Source organism: Eublepharis macularius, chromosome 13 (assembly GCF_028583425.1).
Source record: "Eublepharis macularius isolate TG4126 chromosome 13, MPM_Emac_v1.0, whole genome shotgun sequence".
NCBI lineage: Eukaryota > Metazoa > Chordata > Lepidosauria > Squamata > Eublepharidae > Eublepharis > Eublepharis macularius.
In genome coordinates, this window is record NC_072802.1 from 7,177,360 (window position 1) to 7,192,395 (window position 15,036).

The 15,036-nt window shown below is 44.1% G+C and overlaps 1 protein-coding gene across 1 annotated transcript in view; it reads right to left on the reverse strand.

The window, feature by feature from the left end:
* SLC16A2 (solute carrier family 16 member 2) overlaps positions 1-15,036 on the reverse strand; it is a 132,829-nt gene that overhangs the window by 31,609 nt on the left and 86,184 nt on the right. The window lies entirely within an intron of this gene.

Here is a 15,036-nt window from a genome sequence, read left to right on the forward strand (position 1 = left end):
ACCTATGCATCTATTAGCGGCTTCCTGTCCCCTCTAACACCAGGTAGGCAGTACATCTCCTCAGCACCACATTGTCAAAGGGTGTGCTGATGGTGGTGTATGTTGGAACCAATCCTCAAGGGAAACGGCGCTGGGCTGACAACTGGTTTTGATTCCAAAAAGGCTGCCCACAAGTAGCAGGGAGCCGATGGCAGCAGCCATTTGATTTCATGGTTCAAAATATAAAAATAAAACTCAAATCCTGCGCTTGCTGCTAGTGAGCAAAAGATATCGACAGGATTGTGTACTTCAGTGCACAAATAAGCAGTACTTGCTTACGGGTGAGGAGCCCTCATGTTTGAGGGAGCAGCTCTTGTTCCGAAGGGCACGGAAGCATTCCAAAGGACCGACGTTCTGTAGCGTGTGGAAAGACACATCCCTCCCTCTAAGTTGTGCCAGTCATGGCAGCAGAGGATTGTACCTTAAAATGTATTTGGGGTAGGGGTGGGGATAGAGTAGCTACGCCTCTGAAGGCAACTGCATTGAAATGCCCCATTGAATTCCATCAGACCAGAGCTCAGTTATGCATTTTATTTGTACCAAGTTCAACAGGTATGCTGAATTTTCCTAAGATGGCATCCACAGTCTCAGCTTTTCCTCCCGCATGCTTGACGTTTGAATCAGTGTGCATTCAAATCCACAGTGTGGCTCAGAGGGAGGTTTGGGGATGCCTTTCTTGTCATCCCAGTGGATAGCATCAAACCCAAACAGACAGGTTAACAGTTACACCAGCCTAAGCTAATTGATCTCAACAGGCTTAGACTGGAGTGACTTGGTATAGCATTGCACTGAAAGTGAGGAAAATTTCAAAAAGTGCTAAGAAGACGACTTAGAAAAGCATTCCAAAAAGTTTTCTTATGCTTCACATGTTTTAAACACAACTCTTCAGATTCAACTGTAAAAATCTTTTAAAGAAAATAAAAATCAAATAATAGAATGTAACATTTGGAAGCAAAAATTTCTCTTCCGAAGATGACAAATATAGGCATGCACAGATACAAAACTGATGCCAAAATCTCTCTTTAAAATAATTCTTATCTTCACTAGCTTAAAAGTTAAACATCCATTGGTTCAAAGTATTTCCCTGCTTCTTGCTGATTTATTTAGAACAATTTTTGTGTTCCTTCCTATTCACAGCACTCCCTAATATGACACAAAGGAAACATTGGAATAAAGTATAATCTAATAACATTTTTTAAAGTGTGCTCTTTTAAAAACCCTCATTTGAAAAGTGGGGTTAAACTGATTTTAAAAAGTGAGGAAAAACAATTCTGTCTGCTCCTCCCGAAAACAGTGGCTCCAGTGTGGGCAAGTGCCCCATTTTCTGCAGTGAAAACTGATGCAAAAAAAATCAATTACTTGTTTCACAATAGCTACATTTTCCTTTAGCAAACTTTCCCACCTCGTTTTCATTCAGTGTCCTAGCCACCTCCTTGGCTGTTTTCCTGATTCTGGAGTATTTAAAGAAATTCTGATTTTAAGTCTTAAAGCTTCTCAAAAGTTCTCATATTCTCTTTTTCACCCACTCTAACGTCACCTCACATTTGTTTTGCCGGTGTCTCTGCTCCATCTTATTTCGGCAAGACTTCCACTTTTTAAAGAAAGCCTTCTTGCCTCTTTCATGGCTTTACTGGCTTTGCTCATTAACCATGCTGGCATCCTTCTACATTTAATGGCACCTTCCCTAACTTGGGGTACAGATTCTATTTTGGCTTCCATTACTGTGGATTTAAACTATTTCCAAACATCCTGATGGGGGCTAACTATCTTTAGCTTATTTTTCAATTTCGTTTCCCCTCATTTTTGAGAACTTTCTCCTAAACACAAACATGGTTGTGTTAGAGTTTGGGGCAAGCTTCCACTCACAATAATGCTTAAACTTTCAGTAAAGTCCTAAGAAGAGTCATTCCAGTCTAAGCCCACTGATTTCAGTCATCTTTGGGGACCCTGCTCTAGGTGCCCCGCCATCTGAGGGGAGGCAGTTGTCAACCTGAGAAAGGGCCTTCCCAGTCACGGCACTAAAACTTTGGGATTTCCTCCCTAGGGAGATTCGTCTCCCTCCATCATCTCCTGCCAGCAGGTGAAGACTTTTCCATTTTGATTGGCATTTCCTTATCGGTCTTCTTTCCTGATTATTTAAATTTGCTGTTTCACACATGTGTATTATTCTTAAAGTTGTGCCTTTTAAACTGTTCACTGCCTTGAGGTGTCTGATTGGGTAAAATGGCAAGTCAGGCCTGCCACCCCTTCAGCCTGCTCCATGACCAACTGTTCCAAGGCACAATGATTTACAGTATTTAATACTGTTTATTTCTCCTGACCTGAACACGGATTAACCCAGCCAATAAAAGGGTTGTGGAAGTCACTCATTATTCTACATTATTCTCTGGTAGCCTTATTTCTTTCTGCATTTCAAGATTACTCTCAGAGTTTTGATGAGTCAGACAATAGTATGTCCCAAATACTAAGTCATCCTTGCGACATAATATTTTCATCCATCTATTCCTCCTAAGATTTCCAGTTTATTGTCCTCTATGCTCTCTCCACCATCCCACCACTGGCACGTCCTTCCTTGCCCTTCCTACATAGCTATATCCCAATGATTTTCACCGTCCCATCCAGTGATCATTTAACACCAAGCACCCCATCTTACGTTGGAGTCTTCTACCATTTGCAGCTAAATTACACTTTGTTTCCTTCTTCAATCACCCTCAGCACACACATTTCCCTATGTGGTTTTTTAGTCTCCTTAAATGGCTGCCATTTCCTATCATCTTACTGGCCGTTTTCACACGTCTTACCTGCCGCCGGAACATTGCAAAAAACACCTGGAAGACAGTGTCTTCTTGCGTGAAATTGCGCCACGAAGATGCGATTTCGTGCAAAACTCCCAGATGACAGCGTCTTCCTGGCGCGATTTTGAGCGAGAAGACGCTGTCTTCCAGGTGTTTTGTGTGATGTTCCAGTGGCAGGTAAGACGTGTGAAAACAGCCATAATTCAGTTCTAACCTATCCCCATCTGTTTACATTATCTTAGCTGAGAATCATTCCAAATGGAAACTTTCCAGTTTCTGATGGCTTTCCAGGGAATTCCCAGGGAATCAGTATCAAAACAACCACAGAGCAACTTTTAAACTAAGCAGCAGCAATCTGGACTTCAATTTCTAGCCTAGCAACCTACCTTTTTCTCCGGGATAGCATGGCTACACTTCCCAGTATTCTTGATGGCAATGTATGCCACAATCACTTACTTCTCCCCAGCACTACACACCAGCTGTCAGAGGCTAGCATCTGCCATTGCCATGCCGGAAGGCGGGGAGGTGGAGGTTTCCATGAGCTGACTGTTTTCACTAACCTGCTCCTAGCGCTGGGAAAAAGTCTCGGTGGCCTTGGAGGCTTCAAGGCCCCTGTACACATAGTTCCCAGCAGTAAGAGGAGTGGATGCTAGCCTGGGAGGGATTTATGTGTCTATGCTGTTGCAGCGATTTATTCTGGACAATGACCTTCTTAGGATGTCCATCATAAGCTTATGATACTAGACTTGTTTTTATAAAGCTTTGCCAATTCTTTGAAGACTTGTGAAAATGTGTCTTGGCATGATCCTTACACCAGCCTATCTAGTCTGATGTAGCCTATCTAGTCAAAGTGTAACATCCACAAACTTCTTTCCAGGCAAGCAAGTCACCTTGCTGTTGACAGTTAAAGGATGCTCTGAATGGCATCTAATGATTACTAAAAAGCGAGAAAGATTTATACTTAAAAACTTGTACGTTTGTAATTTTAAAAGGTCTTCTAAATAATCCTTCTAAAGGCATGCTCACAAAGACATACAACATCGGGAAGGGCTTGTGTTTTATTTATGAGGTCCCATGTACACGTCAGAATGTCTCTGCTAAGCTCCTAACTCGGCTTCCTGAATGTACAGAACCGTCAGCTCTCCAGCAGCCTCAAGAGTTGCAGAAAATAGCATGTTATAAAAGAAAACTAAGACGGCCCGTGTCCTCCCTCCAACTTCACTTGTCCCTAAAAGCTCAACACAAAGACTCCACTGTGAGAACAGACAACTTCTCTAAATTAATGATGGTGGGTTTTTTGCTTCCAAGAACCAATTTATTCAAAACCTTTTCTGTAATAAATTAAGACTGGAACAATAACTAAAGGAGGACAAAATAATTGAGAAATGGTAGGGCACCTCAGGGATCCACTTCACACCAACAATCTTGTTCAGTCTGGGAACAAAATATAATTAGAGAAAGGGCAGGAGGGGAGCAGACCCAACTGCAGCCAGGTTTTCTTTGGTCACGAACAAGGGGCACAGTGTGTAATCAAAGCACTTCTAATAGGATTATATGGCTTCCATCCAAACATCTATCCTGAACAAGTACAGAAATGAAAGGGGAAGGGTGGAAAAAGTAAGGAGCCAAGATTAGAAAGATTCATTAAACTGGAGATTTCCAAAAGTGTTCTTGCCAACTGAAGCCAAAGCTGTGAAAAATGTTACACAGCCACTACAAGGCTTGCAACTAATTGACTGCTGGGGTTGTTAAGGAAAATTACTCTAAGAAACATGGAAACAAAAGCATCAGGCAGATATTCAACTGAATGGGTCAGATTCAGAATGCAATTAAGATGGATTTACACATGAAGAGCTGCAGCTGGAATCTGGCCTGACTTCAGACTCACAGGAAAAGATCAAAAGACCTGACTTGAAGAAAGCTTTTTTTTTTAAAAAAAAAACTCTAGAACTGTGAACTTCCATAGATTTAGCGTTTCCCATTGAAATGTGCTTCAGAAAAGGAAAAGAAGGGGAAACACACTTCTTCAACACAAGATGAAAGACGAGGTTCTGGCTCCAACCAAGAAAAAACCCTCATAGCACATCTATAGTCAAATCTTCTTAAAACACCAGTTTTGTGGTTCAGCAGGGCTTTTTTTCAGCAGAAATGCAGTGGAACGGCGTTCCGGAACCTCTTGAAAATGGTCACATGGCTGGTGGCCCCGCCCCCTGATCTCCAGACAGAGGGGAGTTTAGATTGCCCTCCACACCGCTCAGCAGAGCGGAGGGCAATCTAAACTCCCCTCTGTCTGGAGATCAGGGGGCAGGGCCACCGGCCATGTGACCATTTTCTCCGAGGGCAACCCACTGAGTTCCACCACCTCTTTTCCCAGAAAAAAAGCCCTGTGGTTCAGCAATCTTAGCTTCTTCCAAAAGAATCACAGGATTTGTAGTTTGATCAAGTTGCTGACAGTTCTCAGAAAACTGTAAGGCCCGGGGATCCCTACGGAGGGAACATCAGCAAAGCCTGGTTGCTTGTAGTGCAGACTCTCCCTGTAGTCGTGTGGTTTATTTCTAATGATCAACACTGTAACAAGCTCTATGTACCATGGTTAAAGTTTTGGACTAGGATCTGAGAGACCTGGGTTCAAATCTGTCCTCTGCCATGGAAGCTCATGGGATGACCCTGAGCCAGTCACACCTTCTCAGCCTAAATAACCTCACAGGGATGTTGTGAGGATAAACAGGAGGAGAGGAGAATGTCAGCCACTTTGGATCCCACTTTGGGAGAAAGGTGGGTTATAAATGAAGTAAATCAATACACAAAACACATGCGATTGGCTTTGAAGATTTCAAACTGGTACAAAATATATCCACAAGATTTCTGTCTGCGGTGAACCATTTCTCCCACCTTCTGCCCCCTGCTACCACTCACCTGCTGATGGGGGGAAAGGCCTCCTGGAATGGGCCTCCTGGGGCACTCTAATGGCGTGGCGCAATGATGTCACTCCCAGGAGTGATGTCATCACGCAGGCCCCAGGAACACTCCTGCACTTCGTGCTGGGCAAATTTAGGCCTCAAATGGTCTGATTCTTTAAGAATCGTCCTGAAGCAAAGCAAGGGAACACTCCCAGGGCCTCACAATGATGTCTCGCTGAGAGGGTCAGGGAACCTGGCAGCCCTCTGCTCTCGTTACCTGTTGGCTTCTGGGCCCAATACTTTCACAAACTGTGGCCCTCACACACATGGAACCACATCGCCCAGTATACTCCAAAGCACCAGCTACATTCTTCAGACACCTGCCTCCTCCTTCAGATAGCCTCCTGCCTTTCCCATAGGGCTGTGTGCACAGCTACAGACAGAGCAGAGGCTTCACCTGCTGTAGGCCCAGTGCTCTGGAAAGGCTATTTGAGTGGGCCCAGAGAGCACCCTCCCTGACTGCATACAGGAAAGCAGTCAGAGTGGATTTCAGAGTCTGTGTGTTTTTAATTTGTGCATTGGTTTTTATCTTGTTAAGAGACCATTTTGTTGTTTTTGCATCCTGGCAAATTATCATTGCATTTTTAGTAGGGTTGCCAGACCCCCTCAACCTCCCGGCGGGGGACAGGGGCCTGGCACTTACCTTGGGGGAAAGGGGTGTGTGCGCGCAGAGCACGCACACCCCCACAGGCACAATGACGTCACTTCAGGAGTGACGACATCGCGTGGCCCCTGAGCAGGCCCATTTTTGGGCGCTGCGGAGTGCTCCTGCCCTCTGCAGCACCAGAAATGGGCCATTCTGTTGCAGATCGGGCCTGTTTTTGAGGCACTGCAGGGCGCGGGAGCGTTCCTGAAGCGCCTCAAAATGGGCCCGATCCGTGGCAGAACGGGCCCGTTTTGGGGCGCTGTGGAGTGCAGAAGCACTCCTGCACTCTGCAGCTGCTGAAAACAGACCCAGTTTGCTGTGGATCGGGCCTGTTTTGAGCACTGTAGAGTGCAGGAGCGCTCCCGCGCTCCACAGCGGTCCTGATCAGGGCCAAAATGGGCCCGATCCCGGTGGCTGCGGCGCACAGAAGTGTGCTGCGCCGTGGGGGTGTGTGCAAGGAAGGTGCGCGCCCCCCACTGCTCAGTTAAGTGGGGGCGGGGTGTGGGGAGTAGGGGCGGGGGATTCCCCGCCCCTACCGGGGGTCTAGGATCCCTAATTCTTAGCCGCTTTGAGTCTTAAGTAAAAGAGGTGGGATATAAGTATTTTAAATAAAATAAATCAGGCTTCCTTGAGAAGTGGTGGCCTTTCTTTCTTTAGAGGTATTTAGGAAGAGGCAAGATGGCCACCTGACAGCAATGATGATTCTGTGACTCAATATAAACGTATGCAGGTCGGGAGAGGAAGGGCTTGAAGCGATGAGCTGGTGCTCGTCTCTCGTGGCCCTTTCTTGGATGCCCAGGGCGATGCTGATCGCCACTTTGGAGCCAGGAAGGAATTTCCCTCCAGGCCAGATTAGCCATGTCCTGACCTGGATAGCCCAGGTGAGCCTGATCTCGTCAGATCTCAGCAGCTAAGCAGGGTTCGCCTTGGTTAGTATTTGGATGGGAGACTTCCAAAGAAGACCAGGGTTGCAGAGTTGAGCAATGGCAAACCACCTCTGTTTGTCTCTTGCCATGGAAACCCCACCAGGGGGCGCCGTAAGTCCACCACCACCACCACCACCACCACCACGATTGGTCAGGGATTCCTGGAAGGTTTTTGACTCCCTGTAGACATAGAACAGGGGTCACTGGCAGAAGTGGGCCGGAAGAGAGCTGTGAATTTCCTGCATTGTGCAGGGGATTGGACTAGACGACCTTTGGGTACTTTCCAGCTCTCTGTTTCTGTGTTTGTTAGCCATTTCTGTATGATTAGCTACAGAAATCTCATGAGGAAAATATTCCTAGGCTCATATTTCAAATCAAGCATTACAAGAGTAAAGTGAGGTGTTCTTACCGTGTCAGAGAGTAAAGTGAGGACAGACTAGGGTCTGTGAGACCCAGGGTTCGAATCCCGACTCTGCCATGGATCTCGCTGGGTGATCTTGGGCCAATCACATGCCCTCAGCCTAACCAACCTCATAGAGTTATTCTGAGGATAACATGGAGGAATAATGTAAGCTGCTTTGGGTCCCTGCTGAGGTGAAAGGAAGAATATAGATGAAGGTTAGGTAAAGGGGAAGGTGCAGGCACCGAGTCATTACTGACCCATGGGGTTGGGGGGGGGGGACACGTGACGTTGCATCATGATGTTTTCCTGACAGACTTTTGTTACGGGGTAGTTTGTCATTGCCTTCCCCACAGATGAAGGATATAGATGAAATATATACGCAAGTGTGGTGAACCGACGTTTTGGGAGTAGATCATGAAAGGCTTAGGCCTTTAGTTGATCCAAGTTCAGCACTCTCTCTCGTTCCAAACTGTCCAGGGTTCTCCTGCTACAAGACATCCTTTAATGGGGAGGCCAGGGACTGAACCTGGGACATTTTGCCTGCAAAGAGTTTGCGTCACCAACGAGCCCTGGACCACTCCCCATAAAAGCATATTTGGAAAAAGCAATGTCTTCAACCAAAGTGTGCAGAATATAACTTGGCTTGATAGAATCTAGGCCTACGGTCTTCACAGATTTGCACTGGGCAATGTTGGGAGGGGGAGGTTTCCACCCTCTTTTTCTATTTACAATTGAATTTTTAAAACTCGAAACAAATCATCCATAAAAATATTCTCAAGATTGTAAAATTGCCTCCAAAACTCGCCAAAATATTTGGGAATCAGAGAGATTCCACCAACTTACTTTTGTGTATGATGGTTTATAAACTATGCCACATCTTTCACAAGCCATCCCAGCACACTTAGAAAATGGCTTTCTAAATTAATTGCATCCAGGAGTTATAAAGATTATAGCCTCTGTTTGCAAGCAGAGCCCCAAACAAGTTGCACAATAGGAAATTACTCTCCACTGGTTTTTCTTTTCCCTCCCTGGAAAAGAAACAAAACAGGGGAAAAGTTATTGTTTTAAGAAAACCTCCCCAGGGCATTGACCTCACTGTTTTCAAAGCTGTTAAAAGAAGCATCATCATTAAAAATTGTACTAAAGGTTTGCTATATGCAGTCTTTTTGCTTGTCAAGTTCAACTTTAGAGCAATTCTGGGACAACTTCTGTGTCTGGGATTTATGGGTTGCCCCCAAGGACAAGGAAGCAGCACTGAACGATTGTTCAAAGCTTAAAACATTCCCTTGAGGGGCTGGCCCATTCCAGAAACCTTTAACATTTCCCATCAAGCAGTGCCATGACTCACAGCAGTGCAGGTGTTAGGACAATCCTACTTTGCCGGCTTCAGTTTTTACCACCAATGTCCTGTGGACTAGCTCAGGCCTTTTTTCCTGCTGGAACGCAGGGGAACGGAGTTCCGGCACCTCTTGAAAATGGTCACTTGGGTGGTGGCTCCGCCCCCTGATCTCCAGACAGAGGGGAGTTTAGATTGTCCTCAGTGGCGTGGAGGGCAATCTAAACTCCCCTCTGGAGATCGGGGGTGGAGCCACCAGCCATATGACCATTTTCGCCAAGGGCGATTTAAACTTTAAAAAACTCCCCCCTTGCTCCAGCTGACCCAAAGTGACGTCATGGTGCAGTCCTGAGTTCCACCACCTCTTCTCCCAGAAAAAAGCCCTGGACTAGCTGGAACAGCCTCCCCCAGTTGTGACTCATATGAAGACACAATTGCAGCTAATGCTGAGACATTATAGTTTAGTCGCTTACAGCAGCAGCAGCCAACTAGCAAGCAGTGAATCATACAGAGGCAAACCAGACAGCCTCCTCTGCTGATGTGCACTTGGGACTCAAAGGATTATTCTTTAGAATGTCACACAACAGCCAACCAGTTACTCTGGAGGGCATATACAGGCCTTCCATTGGCATTGTCTCCTAGTGCTGGGATTCAGATAGGGTTGATAGCCTCCAGGAGAGTAGCCAGAATTACTAATGGTCACTAGACCACTGAGATCAGTTCCTGGAGAAAACGGCAGCTTTGGAGGGCAGTCTCTATGGCATCCCTCCCATCCTCAAACTCCACCCTTCCCAGGCTCCACCCTCAAATATCCTCGAAGTTCTCAACCTAGAGTTGGCAACCCTGCATTCCGATGTTTACTGCCTCTGGAGGCATTTAATTAATTAATGTCCTTCTCTCAAAACTATGCCCTGCTACACAGTTTAGGAATTATGAAACTTGGTGTAGTGGTTTGGTGTAGTAGTAAATAGCAGCAGGACTCTAATTTGGAAAGCCAGGTTTGATTCCCCAATCCCCACTCCTCCGCTTGAAGCCAGTTGGGTGACCTTGGGGCAGTCATAGCTCTTCCAGAGCTCTCTCAGCCCCACCTACCCCACAGAGCAATTGTGGGGATAATAATGACATACTTTGTAAACTGCTCTGAGTTGGCATTAAGGTGTCCTGAAGGGCGGTATATAAATCAAATGCTGTTGTTATAGAATTGGAAAATACAAACATTCTTGAAAAAACAGTCCAAAGTTTCTTGAGTTGTGGGTTAAGAACTGCCACACGAGACTTCCTGGCTTGCAAACATCAGCCTGCATGCACATGGTTATGTATTAGCCCTAGCTTTGTTATGCCAATATAGATTAAAATCATATGCCAATGATCAATACTGAACAATACTAGGCCTAGCTTCTATACTCTCTAAATGAACTTTTAAACTTTACATGAACTTTCAGTGTATTTTTTCTACGTATAAGGTAATTCAGCAGGTGTGCTTTCATCCTTTGACAATTAATTAAAATAGTGGACTCTACTGAGATTGATGTTCTTCTATCAGAGATTCAACCAATGGTGATCGCCCAACTTAACTTTTCTTGACACTTGTTAGAGATTTATAGTTTTCTTCTGCAGTTCTGACTATGACATAATTTTTTAACTAATTGGAAGGCTGTACTATGAAATTATGAATATTCAGTGAAGTGTCAAACCAATCAATATTTGTTTGTGCTATCATGTGAATAGACCCTAAATATTTGCATATTATTAGGTATATAATTGCAAACACAGAAAGAATAAGGAGGGTACTGATGGAAGAGATCTCTTGGAAGAATCTAGGTGAGAAACTATTTCTACCTACGTATTTCATAGAAACTTTGAGCAATGCTAAACTTAGGATTTATTGAGAAATGTTAGTGAACTTATTTCTTATTGCCTTTCTATGTTCTGTTGTTATAGGATTCATATTAATAGCCATTTATATTTTGATTGCTTGCTTCATTAAAAAACTAGGGTGTATTTTCAATAAAGTGAAATAAACTCTAGATTGGTGTCTGTGTGTTTGATGGGGAGTTGCAAAGCAATATTGAACCCTATATAAATAAATGTACTGATAAACAGCTGGTTCAAAGAACTTATCTGTTTGACAGGTCTAAAGACTAACTGCTCTCGGCTTCCCCGGAGAGAGGTCCATCTTTCTCCTGGCACGTTGAAACTTGGTTTTAGACACGGGCAACTGTCCCGTTACAGCTTCAATAAAAGTTAGGCTCCCCTGGCTTCGACTGTTATTGGTTGTTTCAGTTGGCAGCAGCCAATTGATCCTCTCTGAATAAAGACCAATCGCTTTTGTGTAAATATGTTATACTGTATATAGTTCATGCAAATGATGATATTCTAGGGTGTTTGTTACTATTGGTTGATGATTAAATCAGGCACGGGGTTTGTATATATATATATATATTGAGTCCTTCTGTTCTGTTGAGTGTCTGTCTGTTCTGGCTTGCAATAAAGCACATTGTCTTGAGCTAAAAGCACTCTGGGCTGAGCTCATTCTGAGCACCAGGCTCAGTATTTAATACACATGAAATAATGGGAGATAAGTTTTCTGAGGCTAATCACACACATGGTTGCTGGGAAAACCGACACGCACATATTCCTCTTTTCAAGGTAGAGTTCTGGGCTCAATCCTCCTTCCCGCCAGAAAATATAAAAAAGATATTCAAACAGAGCATTCATGCAGGAAAGCGGGCCTAGGGTTGCCAGGGCTGGGTTGGGAAATTCCTGGAGATTTGGGGGGTGGAGCCTAGAAAGGGTGGGGTTTGGGAATGGGAGGAACCTCAGTGGGGTATAATGCCATCGAGAGCACCCTCTAAAACAGCCATTTTCTCCAGGGGAACTGATGTCTGTCACCTGGAGATCAGTTGTAATTCCAAGAGATCTCCAGCCATCACCTGGAGCCTGGCAACCCACAGGGAAGTTTTCGGTGTGTCCAAGGACTCAGGCATGCCCAGTGGGATTTCAAACTCCTCTTTTATGTGAACTCAGATCTCCAGGCCAAATCATCCAATAACACAATCCACATAATAAGAAGTTTCAACCAAATGATGCGTAACAGAATGTGATCTTTCAAGTTCTTCAGAACACTTCATCAAGTGCGATGTTAACAACAAAAAAGAAGGAAAAGAACAAATATATAAAAAGTGGTTGGGGAAGAAAAATGCCTCAAGCCATGATGTTAAGTCCTGTTCAAGCCTGCATTATATGTTGGATGCAGAGCGGATTCAATGGATGCCTCGGAGAAACAATGCCTTGTTTCAAAAGCACCTAAAAGGTACTAAAACGTTGTAACAGGCAGTAAATCCTGTATAAAGAGGATTCCAATTCTGCATGTAATTACTGTTGTGACGTAAGAAGTAGACACTGAAGGGGACCGCATATGTTCCATAGGAGGAGGTATTGGTTTCCAGAAACTCACAAGCATACAGGTAATTAACAGGGAATTAATTGGGGATTTGGTTTGAATTTTCATTTACAAAATCCCGAACTCTCTGCCACAAGTCAGCGTGAGTACAAACAGCTCTTGCAAACTACGCTCCGTGTCCCATTCTTGGAGGTATTACAGCAGATTAAGAAGGAATGCAAAGACCAAGAAATGCGTGTTGTTATGCATTAAAGATTTTACCACCATCATCAAGCTGTCTGCTAGAGAAAAATAAGAACTGTTTAGCTGGTTTTCCAGGAACATAAAGAAACCTTGTATATTAAGCATCTTGAGAGTTTGAGAATCTCCATGGCTCAGGAAATCCAGACTTCTGGGTCACTGACAGTACAGTCCTGTGCAGTTACTCGGGTCTAGGCCCGCTGATTCCAGTGAGCTTAGAGTGAAGCAACACAGGATTGCACTGCTGAATAACAATGAACGAGATCATCTCGTGGAGTTTTCATCCCTTGTGGATGTAAGTTCTTCTGGCACACAATAGAAATTTTGTCCACCACACAGTACAGGACCAACAACTACTAGGGAAACACTGGAAAACAAAGCCAAGAACTACAAATAAATTCCGGTGTACAGGAACGCCAAAAGTTCCACAAAAGAATACTAGAAAATAATTTTTATAATTTTTATATTTTTTGTAAAGTGCAAAGTGCTAATGTAGTGCAATAAACCATAAGTTCAATATTAATAAATCACAATATCAAAAATGGTCAGTAATAACCAGTATTCATCCAAATCCAACTGGTAGAGTACATCAGTCCAACTGGTGAAGTATATCAATCAAAGTCCAGTTGGTAAAGTTCATCAAATATGATTCAACAAGATCAATGAATACTTATCAATGTCCTGCTGGTGAGCCTTTATCTTTGCTGGTTGGACGTTGATCAGTATTAATTGATCTTGCTGAATGGCCCAACTCCTTAAGACTTTGGCTGGGCAAAAACTTGAGGGCCCTTGGCAGCTGGAGCAGATGATGCTACCAGAGGCAACAAGTTGTCGGGAAGAAGCGAGTGCAGCTGTCAAGCTGAGTTCTTGGTATTCAACTGGGCTGCACAGTTCTTTGCCACTGCAGTGGAAATGATTCATGTTTGCCCACAAGAAAACTGAACTAAAACTAAAAAACTCTGAAATGTAAATTTCCATACCTATAACGGTCACTAGCCATCTTGAATTGTGATGGGTCCATTATTGCAACCTACTTTAAGTAGTCATTTGTGGGTTATTTTATCCAAAACATATATTGCTACTATTTCAGCCAAAATACTTAACAAAGAGTTTGTACATCTGGTGAAATGTTGAATGTCATCTTGCATTTTATGGGAATGAAGTCCAGAATGTTAATATATGGTGCATATCGTAACTATGCAAGATTCAATTTTTAATACGTGTGTCATGATTATTCATCTAAACTCTTAGATTATCAGACCCATTAAAGTCAATGGAATTGACAGAAGAAAATTTCACAGTTCAATTGATATTTTAACAGCATAAAACTGCTTTATATCTAGTCCACAAAAGCTTGTGCAAGATTAAAATCTTATTCATCTTTAGGCAACAGATTCAGGACAGACAAAAGGAAGTGCAAATTCAATCAACAAGTAATTAAACTGTGGAATTCGCTACTAGTGGAAGCAGTGATGACCGTGAGCATGGATCGCTTTGGAAAGGGGTTAGACAAGACGTATGGGGGATAGGGATGTCAATGGTTACTAACCATGGTGTGCAAAGGGAACGTCCATATACAGAGGCAGCAAACTTCTGAACACCAGTACTAGGAGGCAACATCAGGAGAAGGCCCTGGCCTTTGTGCCATTTGTTGGCCCTCCATGGTAACTGGTTGGCTACTGAGTGAAACAGGATGCTGAGCTAGACAGACAGACCACTAATCTGATCCAGCAGGGCTCCTACACTCTCTGTTTGAGGTGCTACAAGGACTCCTGCTTATTTTTGCTGCAACAGACTAACACGGCTGGCCCCCGGGAAATGCTTTCACTTAGGAAACCAGCAAGCCGGATCAACTGCTCCTGCTCGTTTAAGAATGGCAGCCCTTGCTGCTAATGACAGACCAAGCTTGGGGTCAAATGGGAATCTAATAATTAATTCTAGAGACTGACCCTACTGCTGCAAAACAGCTCGAGTCAGCAACACGCTCTGGTGGCTGGACTGCAGCTTCTGCAAAGTTCTCCTCTCGGAGCAATGACCTGGGCCGTCGTCGCACGGGCATCTCTTCCGTTAAATCTACAGCATATAGCGTCCTACCTGTTATCGGCACAGTAACGTTTCTTCGGGTCACCTAACGGCTCTTCGCGCCACCAGCTGTCCACACCGAAGCACTCTGTTCTGTTCTCTCTAACCGCGCAGAAGCAGCTCCTCCCCCCCTTTTTTATTATTCTGGTGTTTAATTCCGCTATAACAGAATAACAGCATATAAACATTCTGTTAGAGCAAAACAT